This window comes from Montipora capricornis, chromosome 11 (genome assembly GCF_036669925.1).
Source record: "Montipora capricornis isolate CH-2021 chromosome 11, ASM3666992v2, whole genome shotgun sequence".
NCBI classification, from domain to species: Eukaryota; Metazoa; Cnidaria; class Anthozoa; order Scleractinia; family Acroporidae; genus Montipora; species Montipora capricornis.
The window spans coordinates 23,147,118-23,158,800 of record NC_090893.1 but is presented as its reverse complement, the minus strand read 5'-3'; positions in this window follow the sequence as shown (position 1 = coordinate 23,158,800).

The window sequence follows — 11,683 nt, the reverse complement described above, 5'->3', positions numbered from 1 at the left end:
AGTATAAGTTTTGTTTTTTATTAAATGATCATGTATGAAACTCCGTCCACAAACATTTCAGCAACATTTCACTGCCAACAAAGCTACAACTTACTCCTGCTACGTCACGGGTCCCAGTCCTCCTTCGCGCTCGATCAAATCTGGGTTGCCGGACTTAAATGTCCCAAAAATCGATAACGACGAGGAATCCTTGAATACTTTTTGAACAATTTTATCGACGTACCAAAAGGTGAAAAAAGGGTGATAGGCACTTTAAGACGTGTTGTTAAATTAATAGTTTCTTTTGTTCCCTCGCCTAGGTACCAGTGAAGGTGTAACTAGACTATAAAGTGCTACTTATTCGTGTATTTGCTAAAGAATATGCTTATTTAAGCTTTCATTTCTGGTGAATTCAGCTTTATTGTAAGGGATTCGCATGTCCACAAATGATAGAAGTGTTCACAGCTCTTTAGAAGTAAAGATAGGTTCTTGGAAAAGCTGCTAAATAGCATCTGATATTAATAACAGTTCTAGGCCCGGTTCTCGGTTCTGGGCCTTTTACATTTCTTGATTTATATTAATGATATTTATAATTCTTCTGAGAAGCTTTCTCTTTATTTATTTGCTAATGATACAAGCCTTCTGTATGCTGACAAGGATTTGAAGTCACTAGAAAGTGTAGTGAACATTGAATTGCAGAAAGTCTGGTTAAATGCAAATAAGCTGACCGTAAATGCAAAAAAATCAAATTTTGTCCGGCATTTTTAGACCATCACAAAAGAAGCTTAATTATCAGATTAATATTTAACAACTATTCACCAAAGTGGAGGTGGCTAGTGGTGGATATTTACCAAGCCGCGACACTCAGGTGAATAGTTGTTTTAGTATTTACTAAAACAGTAAGATAATGTAGCGCAAAAAAGTGATTTTAACTCATTTATTTCTGCAAAGATTACAATATTTTTTGAGCGCAAATCCCGCGAAAGTTGCTTGGAGGTGAATAATTTATTTAACAACTAACAAGTGGAAGTGGCTAGCGGTGGATATTTACCGTGCTGCGAAGCGGCGAGGTAAATATCCAACGCTACCCACCGACACTGAGGTGAATAGTTGTTTTAGAATATACTAAAACAGTGAGATAATATGCACCACAAAAAATTAATTTGGATGTTTTCTTCACTTGTCACAGATGCAAATCGGGACGCCATTTTTTCCTGAGTTGCTCGGAGGTAAATAGCACCGGATATCCGGAATTTGACGAGCCAATCAGCGCCCGTGTACAACGCTATCCACTGTTTTAGTATGTGCTAACAAAGGATATCCGGAGTTTGAGTAGCCAATCAGGGCGCGCGTTCAGCGCTATCCACTGTTTTAGTATATACTAAAAGGATATATAACAATGCCTCAAATAGTGATATTTCTCTTGAATGTAAAGACTATGTAAAGTTCCTGGGAATGCTCATCGATAAAAACTTGACCTGGAAATATCATACCGATTATTATATTGCCTCTAAAATTAGCAGAGTTATTAGAATTATTGCACAATTCAGCTCCGTCCCTTTAATCAAAATTTACCGTTCTCTGATTTTCCCATATACTTATTATGGAATTGCTGCCTGGGGCCAAGCTGCACAGGTTTATTTGAGGAAGATCTTTATCTTACAAGGCTGATTGAACATAGAATCGCATCAGCAACAGCTAAATTCCACGAGCTCCGAAAAATGCCCACTAACGGTCGAATATCAGCGAGGACACGGGGTCGATATATGAATGCTTTTGTACGATCAAGATTATGCTACAGCATAGCACCTTGGAAGAATCCAGATCATTTTGTGACGAATTTGGACGTTGTATGGCACAGAATGTTGAGAAAAGTTGTGAAAAATGGATTTAAAAGAAAACCAGACTCTAAAGCATTCATCTACTCAAACAAAGACCTATATGTACTGCGTATCACCGAGTGTCAATCTATTGAAATTTTTGCTGAAAAACAACAGGTCAAATGGCTAGCACATTGTGTCAGAATGGAAAATGATGCACTTCAAAAATTCTCTCTCTTTATGACTACAACAAAGAAAAACTACAAATCAGTATGGTTAAGAATCGAGTCAAGATTGGGAATGGACCGGCAACAGTTTTGGAAATTAGCCCGAGATAAACCGAACTTCAATCGCCATATCAACTCTAGATACGGCAGCTTCGAAGATGAATCATCCACATGAAGCACGAGGATGTATGTATGTATGTATGTTACAAAAACGAGCTCTTCGGCTAATGTTCTTTGCTGGTAATAGATCTCATGCTATTCTTTCGTTTGTCTCCGCTAATGTTTTACCCCTCAATGTGCTTTATTTTGAAACAGTAAGGTTCCCTTATGCACGACATATGACTAATTCTGCGACTCAGAATATCTGTGATCTTTTCACCTGTTCATCCGACCGGCGTTTATTCATATAACACAAGATTTTCTGACGTTGGTAACTTACATGTTCATAAATCAAGACTGAGTATCCGACTTAATTCGCTTTCCACCTGAGAGATGTGGTCAAGTTTCTTTAAACCTAATACAACTCTGGCAGCAAAAATTTGTACCAACTGTAATTTGTGTAGATTACGTTTAGATGTGTAAATGCTAGTTATCTGTGAATGTATGTAAACAGGGTGTTTGAAAAAGGTTGCATTTTGTCTCAAAAATTTAATGTAAATTTTAGGCAAATTGAAACTGATTCAGTTAGTAAATTTATCTAAATAATTGCTCAAAGGAAGTTCAATTCTAAGATTTGAATACATGACAATACTTTTGAATTTTCACCCCCAATGTACAAGCGCGTGTGCTTTGTCCCGCCATATTTTCCCCGCACATTGTCTGTTTTCGAATTTATTGCCTTTGTTTTGGATTTTCTCTGCTCTTTCATGGAAATCACAGTCATTGTTAGGCAGTCACTGTTTGTGCTAGAGCTCAGGCAGCTATTTTACGGTCATCTGGCCATTCAGTATACCTGCCAACTCTCACGCCTGCGGGTTGAAAACCTCGATTTCACGCCGGCTCAAGCATGCGGACCAATTTCTCACGCCTGACTGAAAAAATGTGAGTTGTTGCCGTCTTGCTTGACACAATTTCCAAAAATATGTTAACTCAGACCCATGTAAGGAACGAAAACCATGTGTAAAATGAATAAATGACAATAACTTCCTCGCGATCTCTGATTTTTGAAGTGAAAAGCGCTGGGAGCGAGTTCGCGTTTATACCCGTTTATACGTCTTCGAAAGACTTCGGACTTCTTCGGAAATCTTCGGATGTCTTCGGAAATATTCGGAAATGTTCGTGTCGTCTTCAAAAATCCCAGCACTCCCAGGATAAAAATCTCACGCCTACATCTCAGAAAGAGTTGGCAATTATACATTCAGTCAAAGAAATAGCCAAATTGTTTAAAAGACCGAACGATGGGTGAACAAGTGGTCAAAAAGGAATTCCTTCGAGAACAAACCAAGGAGTGGACGATCGTCTGTTTTGACAAACTATGCGAGAAATGTAATCACGAAAGCTAAGTATTAGTGTAATAATTCAACAAGAAAGATTGCCTAAAAATTTCAACATCAAAATACCAGTCATGTCCAATATACGCAAACGGATACGATTCGTCGGTTCCGATAGTCCATTGGTACCAATGGTAGGATTGTTACCAATAGAAAAGAATGTCATTCCAATGGTTCTGTTGGTGAATATGCATTTCATTAAGGGGACTTTTCCCAATTATGATGGTCCATTGGTACCAATCGTACCATTGGTACCAGTAGAAAATGATGTCATTCCAAGGGTTCTACTGGTGAAATTATTTTCTCGTGTGGTCTGGCTAGGTACAAGGCTGGTTCCTACTGGTGAGATTATTTTCTCATGTGATCTAGCTGGGTACAGGGCAATTCCGATGGTCCATTGGTACCAATGGTACGATTGGTACTAATAGAAAATGATGTCATTCCAATGATTCTGTTGGTGCAAAACAAGTTCGCTTGTAAACCAAGTAATAGCGCGCTATAAGTATTATGTATATTCCTCGTTCTATAAGCTTACCATGCAAAACAAGTTCGCTTTTACACCAAGTAACAGCGCGCTATAATTATGATGAATATACCTCGTTCTATTAGCAAAGCACACAAAACAAGTCCGCTTTTACACCAAGTAAAAGCGCGCTGTAATTATTGTGAATGTACCTCGTCCTATAAGCCAAGCACGCAAAACAAGTTGGCCTTTACACCAAGTTAATGCACGCAATAATTATTATGAATATTCCTCGTTCTATAAGCCAACCACAGAAAACAAGTTCGCTGTTACACGAAATAAAAGCACGCAATAATTATGATGAATATTCCTCGTTCTATAAGCCAACCACGCTAAACAAGTTGGCTTTTACACCAAGTAATAGCGCGCTATAATTATAATGAATATTCCTCGTTCTATAGGCCAACGACGCAAAACAAGTTCGCTTTTACACCAAGTAAAAGCACGCAATAATTATTATAAATATTCCTCGTTCTATAAGCTTACCACGCAAAACAAGTTCGCTTTTACACCAAGTAATAGCGCGCTATAATTATGATGAATATACCGCGTTCTATTAGCAAAGCACACAAAACAAGTCCGCTTTTACACCAAGTAAAAGCGCGCTGTAATCATTGTGAATGTACCTCGTCCTTTTAGTCAAGCACGCAAAACAAGTTGGCCTTTACACCAAGTAAATGCACGCAATAATTGTGATGAATATTCTTCGTTCTATAAGCCAACCACGGAAAACAAGTTCGCTTTTACACCAAGTAAAACCACGCAATAATTATTATGAATATTCCTCGTTCTAAAGCCTACCACAAAAAAACAAGTTGGCTTTTACACCAAGTAAAAGCACGCAATAATTATTATTAATATTCCTCGTTCTATAAGCCAACAACGCAAAACGAGTTCGCTTTTATATCAAGTAATAGCGCGGTATAATTATTATGAATATTATAAGCCAAACACACAAAACAAGTCCGCTTTTATACCAAGTAAAAGCGCGCTATAATTATCAGAACTATTGTGAATGTACCTCGTCCTATAAGCCAAGCACGTAAGACAAGTTGGCCTTTACACCAAGTTAATGCACGTAATAATTATTATGAATATTCCTCGTTCTATAAGCCAACCACACAAAACAAGTTTGCTGTTACATGAAGTAAAAGCACGCAATAATTATGATGAATATTCCTCGTTCTATAAGACAATACTAAAGTTTCGAGGGGTTGAAAGCCTTCAAGCGAAGGAAGATATCACTGTTAAGTGAGAAGCAAAGAAGGCCTCGTTTGAAATTTGCCAGGAAATACTCCAAGCTCACGGCAGAGGATTTGGAGAACTTCTAATTTCCAAATGAGTGTCTTAAGTAACTAGTTCATTGCCCGAATCCAGGAAACCACATCGTATGGGGCTCTCAGGAGTGCCGGAGTTTGAGCGTGACTGATGCCGGAGAAGTGTGATTTTATCGGCGAGATGTGAGGTAAGCTAGAAATTACTTTCCAGCCTTTCCTTTATTTAGGTACGAGTGACAACCCGGGAATTTGAGAAGTCGCTTAAATCGCATTCAGTCAGGCAAATAACCTTACAAAAAGCGAGAAATTCACCACGACAATAAAGTGCGGCCTTTTTATTGAGAACTTTTGCGGATAAATATCTTTTTCAGTTTGTTATCGAGATTCCCATACAGATCCTTATAATTTTTTACTCTCCGAGTCTGGGCAGCCTGTGGTGTAAACAGAAGATGCAACCGCATCGAAAACGATGCTTTTACAAATGATACCGCGTTCATGTAAACGCTGCCTCAGTCTCCAGTTAAAAAATTCTGATCACGAGATAACATTTTTTGTGGCTCTGCGGTTTCGGAAATACCGATCTCGTGACTCTATTTTCTGTTGCTTTCCCCAGAGAGAAAAGCGTAAAACGGTGTTGACGGCGAGTAAAACCGGCCGAAGCTGTTGTGGGCAACCCAAGAATAGTCTTGTCCGAGGAAATAAGAGGCAGGTGAAAACTTTCGAAACCACAGAGGCACAAAAGTGTTATCACGTGATCAGATTTTGTTAACCGCGGACTGAAATCAATGTCCTTGTCGCCCTTGTCCAAGGACGTCTGAGATCGATAGTATGCAGCTATCGCTGCACTCGCTGCTCATCCGAAAAATTGCCACTTTCACCAAAAACACTGTGGATGACCGGTAAGTACCGAGGGTATGAGAGAATGTGACCCCCTTTGAAAAATCCTAGCTACGCCCCTGCCTTACCCAGGGACCAGACCTCCACGTACGAAATTAAAGAAATTCTAGAAAACAGAAGTGAAACCGTTAACTAACCTCAAGGCGGTAGGTTACAGACGGACCGACGAAAAGACAGCTGTTTAGCTCAAAGAAGGCAATGACCTTTCAGTGCAGGACAGAGCGCCGGCCCACACTTCAAAGGCGGATCAGACATGGTGTCAGAAAAATTTGCCAAACTTTTATACCCATAGACGACTTGCCGGCAAACTCGCCTGATCTGAACATCGTTGACGAGACAACGTACAAAGATCCAGCCCCTGAAACAGGCGACTACGGTCGAAAAAATGTCAACTCTCGACACGTTTCAGGAGCTCACGCGTTATTCTCCCCCGCCGCTTAGAAAATATCATAAAAAAATAAAAGAGGATCTTCAACCACCTTTGTTCTTATATCGATGCTCCACCACTGGCTGCTTGCTACGGACGGGAATAGCTCAACTGTTAGAACTGCTCTCCTAGACTATAGGAAAGCATTTGATTTGGTAGATCACCATTTGTTGATAGCGAAATTGTTCAGCCTTGGGGTTAAGCCAATTACCGTCAATTGGATCATTGACTTCCTAAGGGTTACGCAACAAAGGTTCAAACTTAACAACAACTGCTATTCCAGCTGGCTAAATGTTCCTGCCGAAGTTCCTCAAGGCACGCGTTTAGGCCCTTGGCTGTTTTTGGTAATGATTAACGACCTAAACGTACCGGGGGAGTCGTTTTCCATGTGGAAGTTTGCAGACGACACGACTGTTTCGAGCGCGGAGATGCAGCTTTTTGATGAATATGAAAAATTTGTCCAGCGTTGTGATATCGAACATAAGCAACTGATTCTCATGGGGGATATTAACCCCTGATGTACATACTCGAGCCCTGCAGTTCATATCCTCAGTTTAGAGCAACTAATCAAAAGAGCCCACCCGAGTTACTAAATCCTCGGCCACTACTACTGATTTAATTCTTACAAATATGGTCGACAATACAGCAACCTCTGGAGTTATTCACCTAGGGATTTCAGATCACAGTCTAATTTATGCGGTACGAACGTCTGCTGTACCCAAAACTAGACCCATTATTAAAGAGGTTCGAAATTTCAAACATTTTGTCGAAGTGGATTTTATTAATGACCTTAATAGGGCCTCGTAGCAAAATGTTGAATGTTTTGACGACCCTAACTTAGCTTGGCAAGCATGGAAGTCTGATTTTAATGCAATTTTAAATCACCATGCCCCTATCAGACATATGCGTGTGAGACAATCATCAGTACCATGGCTTACGTTTGACATAAAGAAAATGATGAAGGAACGAGATTACCATAAAAAACATGCTATTAAATACGGCTCGCATAACCACTGGATACTTTATCAATCTGCCAGGAAAAAGGTAAGTTCTATGATGCGTAAAGCGAAATCTGACTACTTTTGCCTGAAAATCGATGCGTCCAAGGCTACTGATCCTAAGGCGGGCTGGAAATTAATAAATTCACTTACAGGCAAACCTTCCCTTGTCAATGATATTCTTGTTAACGATAAAATTGTTTCTGACGATAAAGATATTTCCGAGTCATTTAATGATTTCTTTCTAAACATAGGACCAACTTTGGCCGCCGAATCAACGAAAAGGTCCTCCAATAGCGTTCACACATATCTCAGCAACATTCAGAATAGTTTTCCAGCCTTTCGATTCTGTAATATACCAGTGGAAAATGTCGCGCTCACGCTAAAAAACTTAAAGGTGCGAAAAGCACTGGCCTTGATAAGATTCCTGCCAAGGTCCTTAAAATCGCGTCTAGTATAATTGCTCCATCTTTGACTTTTATATTTAATTTGTCACTTTTCTCTGGAATTTTTATTGATGACTGGAAAAATGCGCGTGTGTGCCCGGTCTATAAAGGCAATGACCGTCGTGATATGGGAAATAATAGACTCATTTCAATCCTGCAAATTATAAGTAAAGTTTTCGAGAAAGAAGTTTTTCAACAGCTTTCTCACTATTGGAAAATTAATTTTGTTCTCTCTAAATTCCAGTCTGGTTTCCGCCCTCTCCACTCGACTGTCTCGGCGTTGATTCAAATGTGCGATAATTGGTCTGATAATATGGATAAGGGAAAATTGACAGGTGTAGTTTTTCTTGATATTCGTAAGGCCTTCGACTCAGTTGATCATTCGATTTTACTCGAGAAAGTTAAGTTTTATGGAGTCGCTGATAGAGAATTGATGTGGTTCAACTCTTATCTTACTGCGCGACAACAACAATGTTTAATAAATGGTTGCTTATCTTCTCAAAGTAACTTACTCTGTGGAGTTCCCCAAGGCTCTATTCTTGGCCCTCTCCTTTTTCTTATCTACATAAATGATTTACCAAATTGTTTAAAATTCACTACCCCCTGTTTATATGCAGACGATACTCAAATCTTTACCTCTTGTTTTGATAATGGCGCAATTGCCAATAATATAAATTCCGATTTAAAAAATCTAAGCGACTGGCTCACTGTTAATTAGCTCCAATTCAACCCTCTCAAAACTAAGTTAATGGTTGTTGGGTCAACATATAATTTGAACACTAAATCTGGAGATTTATCTAATGTAATCTCTATTGACAATAATTTGGTTTCACGCGTAGCCTCTAACAAATGTTTGGGAGTTCTACTAGATGAAAAGCTTACATTTGAAACTCATATTGAGTATATATGTAAAAAGGCATGTGCTGGCAAAGGTGCTTTGAGAAGAATTAAGCCTTTTGTCCCCCTCTGCACCCTCGTAACTTTATACAGATCACTCATTCAACCTTATTTTGATTACTGCTCACCCCTGTGGGATACATGTGGTAAGCAACTGAAAGATAAATTACAAAAAATTCAAAATCGTATGGGAAGGGTTATTACAGGCTCTTCAAATGATGTTAGGTCCACAGATGTGTTGAATAACCTGAAATGGAAAACTCTTGAAACCAGGCGCTTCCATACAAAGGCTACCCTTATGTATAAAATCCTCAATGATCTATCTGCCCCCCAACTGAGTGACTCCTTTGTAAAGCTGAATGATACTAACATAAATTACAATCTTAGGAATATCGAGACTGATCTAGCACTTCCAAGGCCATACACAATTTTTTTGAAGCGCAGCTTTAAGTATAGTGGTGCAATGCTCTGGAATAATCTTTCCTATGAGGCAAAGACCGCAAAATCTCTTTCTGAATTTAAACGCAAACTTACCTCCTCGCCCTCAATGCCTTCTACTGGATCGCACTGATTCTATGTAATATACTTCTATTTTAAATATATATATATATATACTTTATTATAACGTGTCTACCTACGCCCCACCTGGAAACCAGCTTTTGTTGTGTGTGGCTAGCGTTGTGAAATAAAGTTGTATTGTATTGTATTGTATTTTATTGTATTGTATTGGTTCCAAGTTCTGGGGAAAGTTCTTTACAGGAAGCTGTCAATCACATTTCCGGCTGGTCTCACAGTAATCTCTTCCAGTTAAACCCCACCAAGTGCAAAGAGTTAGTTGTTTGTTTTAAGAAAACCCCACCATCCTATGGCCCGATTAAGATATACGGCGTGCAGTTTGAGAGGGTATCTTCTGATAAAGTCCTAGGGGTTTACGATCAGTAATGACTTGAAATGGAACGATCACGTGGATACTATCACCTCTAAAGCCGCACGTCCATTGTATCTTTTGAGTCAGCTAAAGAGAGCCGGCATAAGTCCCGATGACCTGTTAGCTTTTTATGATAGTGTCATTAGATCAGTCCTAGAATTCTCATGTCAGCTATTCAATCGTAGTCTCCCGAAATATTTGTCTGATGACATCGAACGTATTCAGAGGCGCGCCATGCGAATAATCTTTCCTAGTTTATCGTAATGTGAGGCAATGGATAAGGCCGGAATTCCAACACTTTGAGAGAGACGTGAGTCATTATCTATTAAATTATTTGAAGATGTTGTAGGTAATGAACACCACAAACTGGCTTACTGCTACCTCCTATAGCCAGTTCCCACGCTCGGCGTTTGAGAAATAAGAGACGTTTTAATACTCCTGTTTGTCGCACCGATCGCTTTATGAACTCTTTTATTGTTAGCCACACGATGTAAATAATCTTTAAATACAATGATAAATAGCCATTTTTATTGTAATTTTTATATTGCACGTAATCCAGTCCTACGACTGTAATGATTGATGTTTTTTAATAAACGAGTTTACTACTACTACTAATTGGATACTAATATTTAAGTTATTCGATGTAAAATCAATAAGGAACAACATACTTAATTTTCCACGAGGTAGTAATTACCAAAATATAAGCCAACAAAGTATCGGAACGAACTTTTGAAGCACCCTGTTTACCTATTTATTTTATTTTTATTTTGTTTCTTTGTTTCTTTACCTGTTTTACTATTATCCTAATTTGCTAAATTCGATTGTAAGTTACGTAGCCCGCCTCGATTATCTTTGCTATATGCGGGCTGTGTATTTCTTCAATTTGTTAAACACTGAAATAAAATGATGATGATGATGATAACAATTTATTGATCATGTATAGATGTCGATGATATACCGGGATTCAGTTTCTTGTTCATGAAATTTGAAATCTTCGTCGTGCAAGATGAATATGTAACATATACAATATGAGCGGCAGATCTGAAGCGAAAATTGTTTATTATGACTTATTTAAGTGCTAATGTACACTAGGTATTTTTGATGATTCCAGACATTTTAACAGGAAAAATCGAAAGAAACGTTTATGTAAGTGAAGAGAATTCTGTATCATAATATGCAGATATTGATTAATCAAACATTTCTTTTGTTTTCCCAACATGAATTATTAATGAACTTTATAAGGTACTGTTATCATTCACAGGTGAGGATATTGATGTCGTCATAATTACATATATAATAATATATCATACCATAATATAAGTGCATCCTGTTCATGCGTGAATTCATGTGGCTGTTGGTGTCATAAATCAAAATTTTCATTTTAAAAGATCGGTAAAAAAATGGTTTCAGTAAAGGTGATCACTTTTTTCGATGCTTTTAAAATGAATAAAAACTGAGATGTCTCTGATTTGGCGGATAGTTATTATCTGTATAGGAAAACAAAACATGCTATATGACCGCGCGGGGATACGATTTTTTTCTTCTTGCGCTGATGTATCTCTCACTCGTTTTCTGCACTGACCGTCGTGAGATGTACTATCAACACCCTTAGGACACTTACCATTTGACAAAACTGATCAGGCAGACCAGGCATTTGGAAGGACTAACTTTACAACGCCTTTATATCAACACACTTTGAGGATGATATATACTCCTCCAGAAGAATGCGAGGGATTATCATGCAAGTGTTCCTTCTAATTGTTGCATTTTCTTT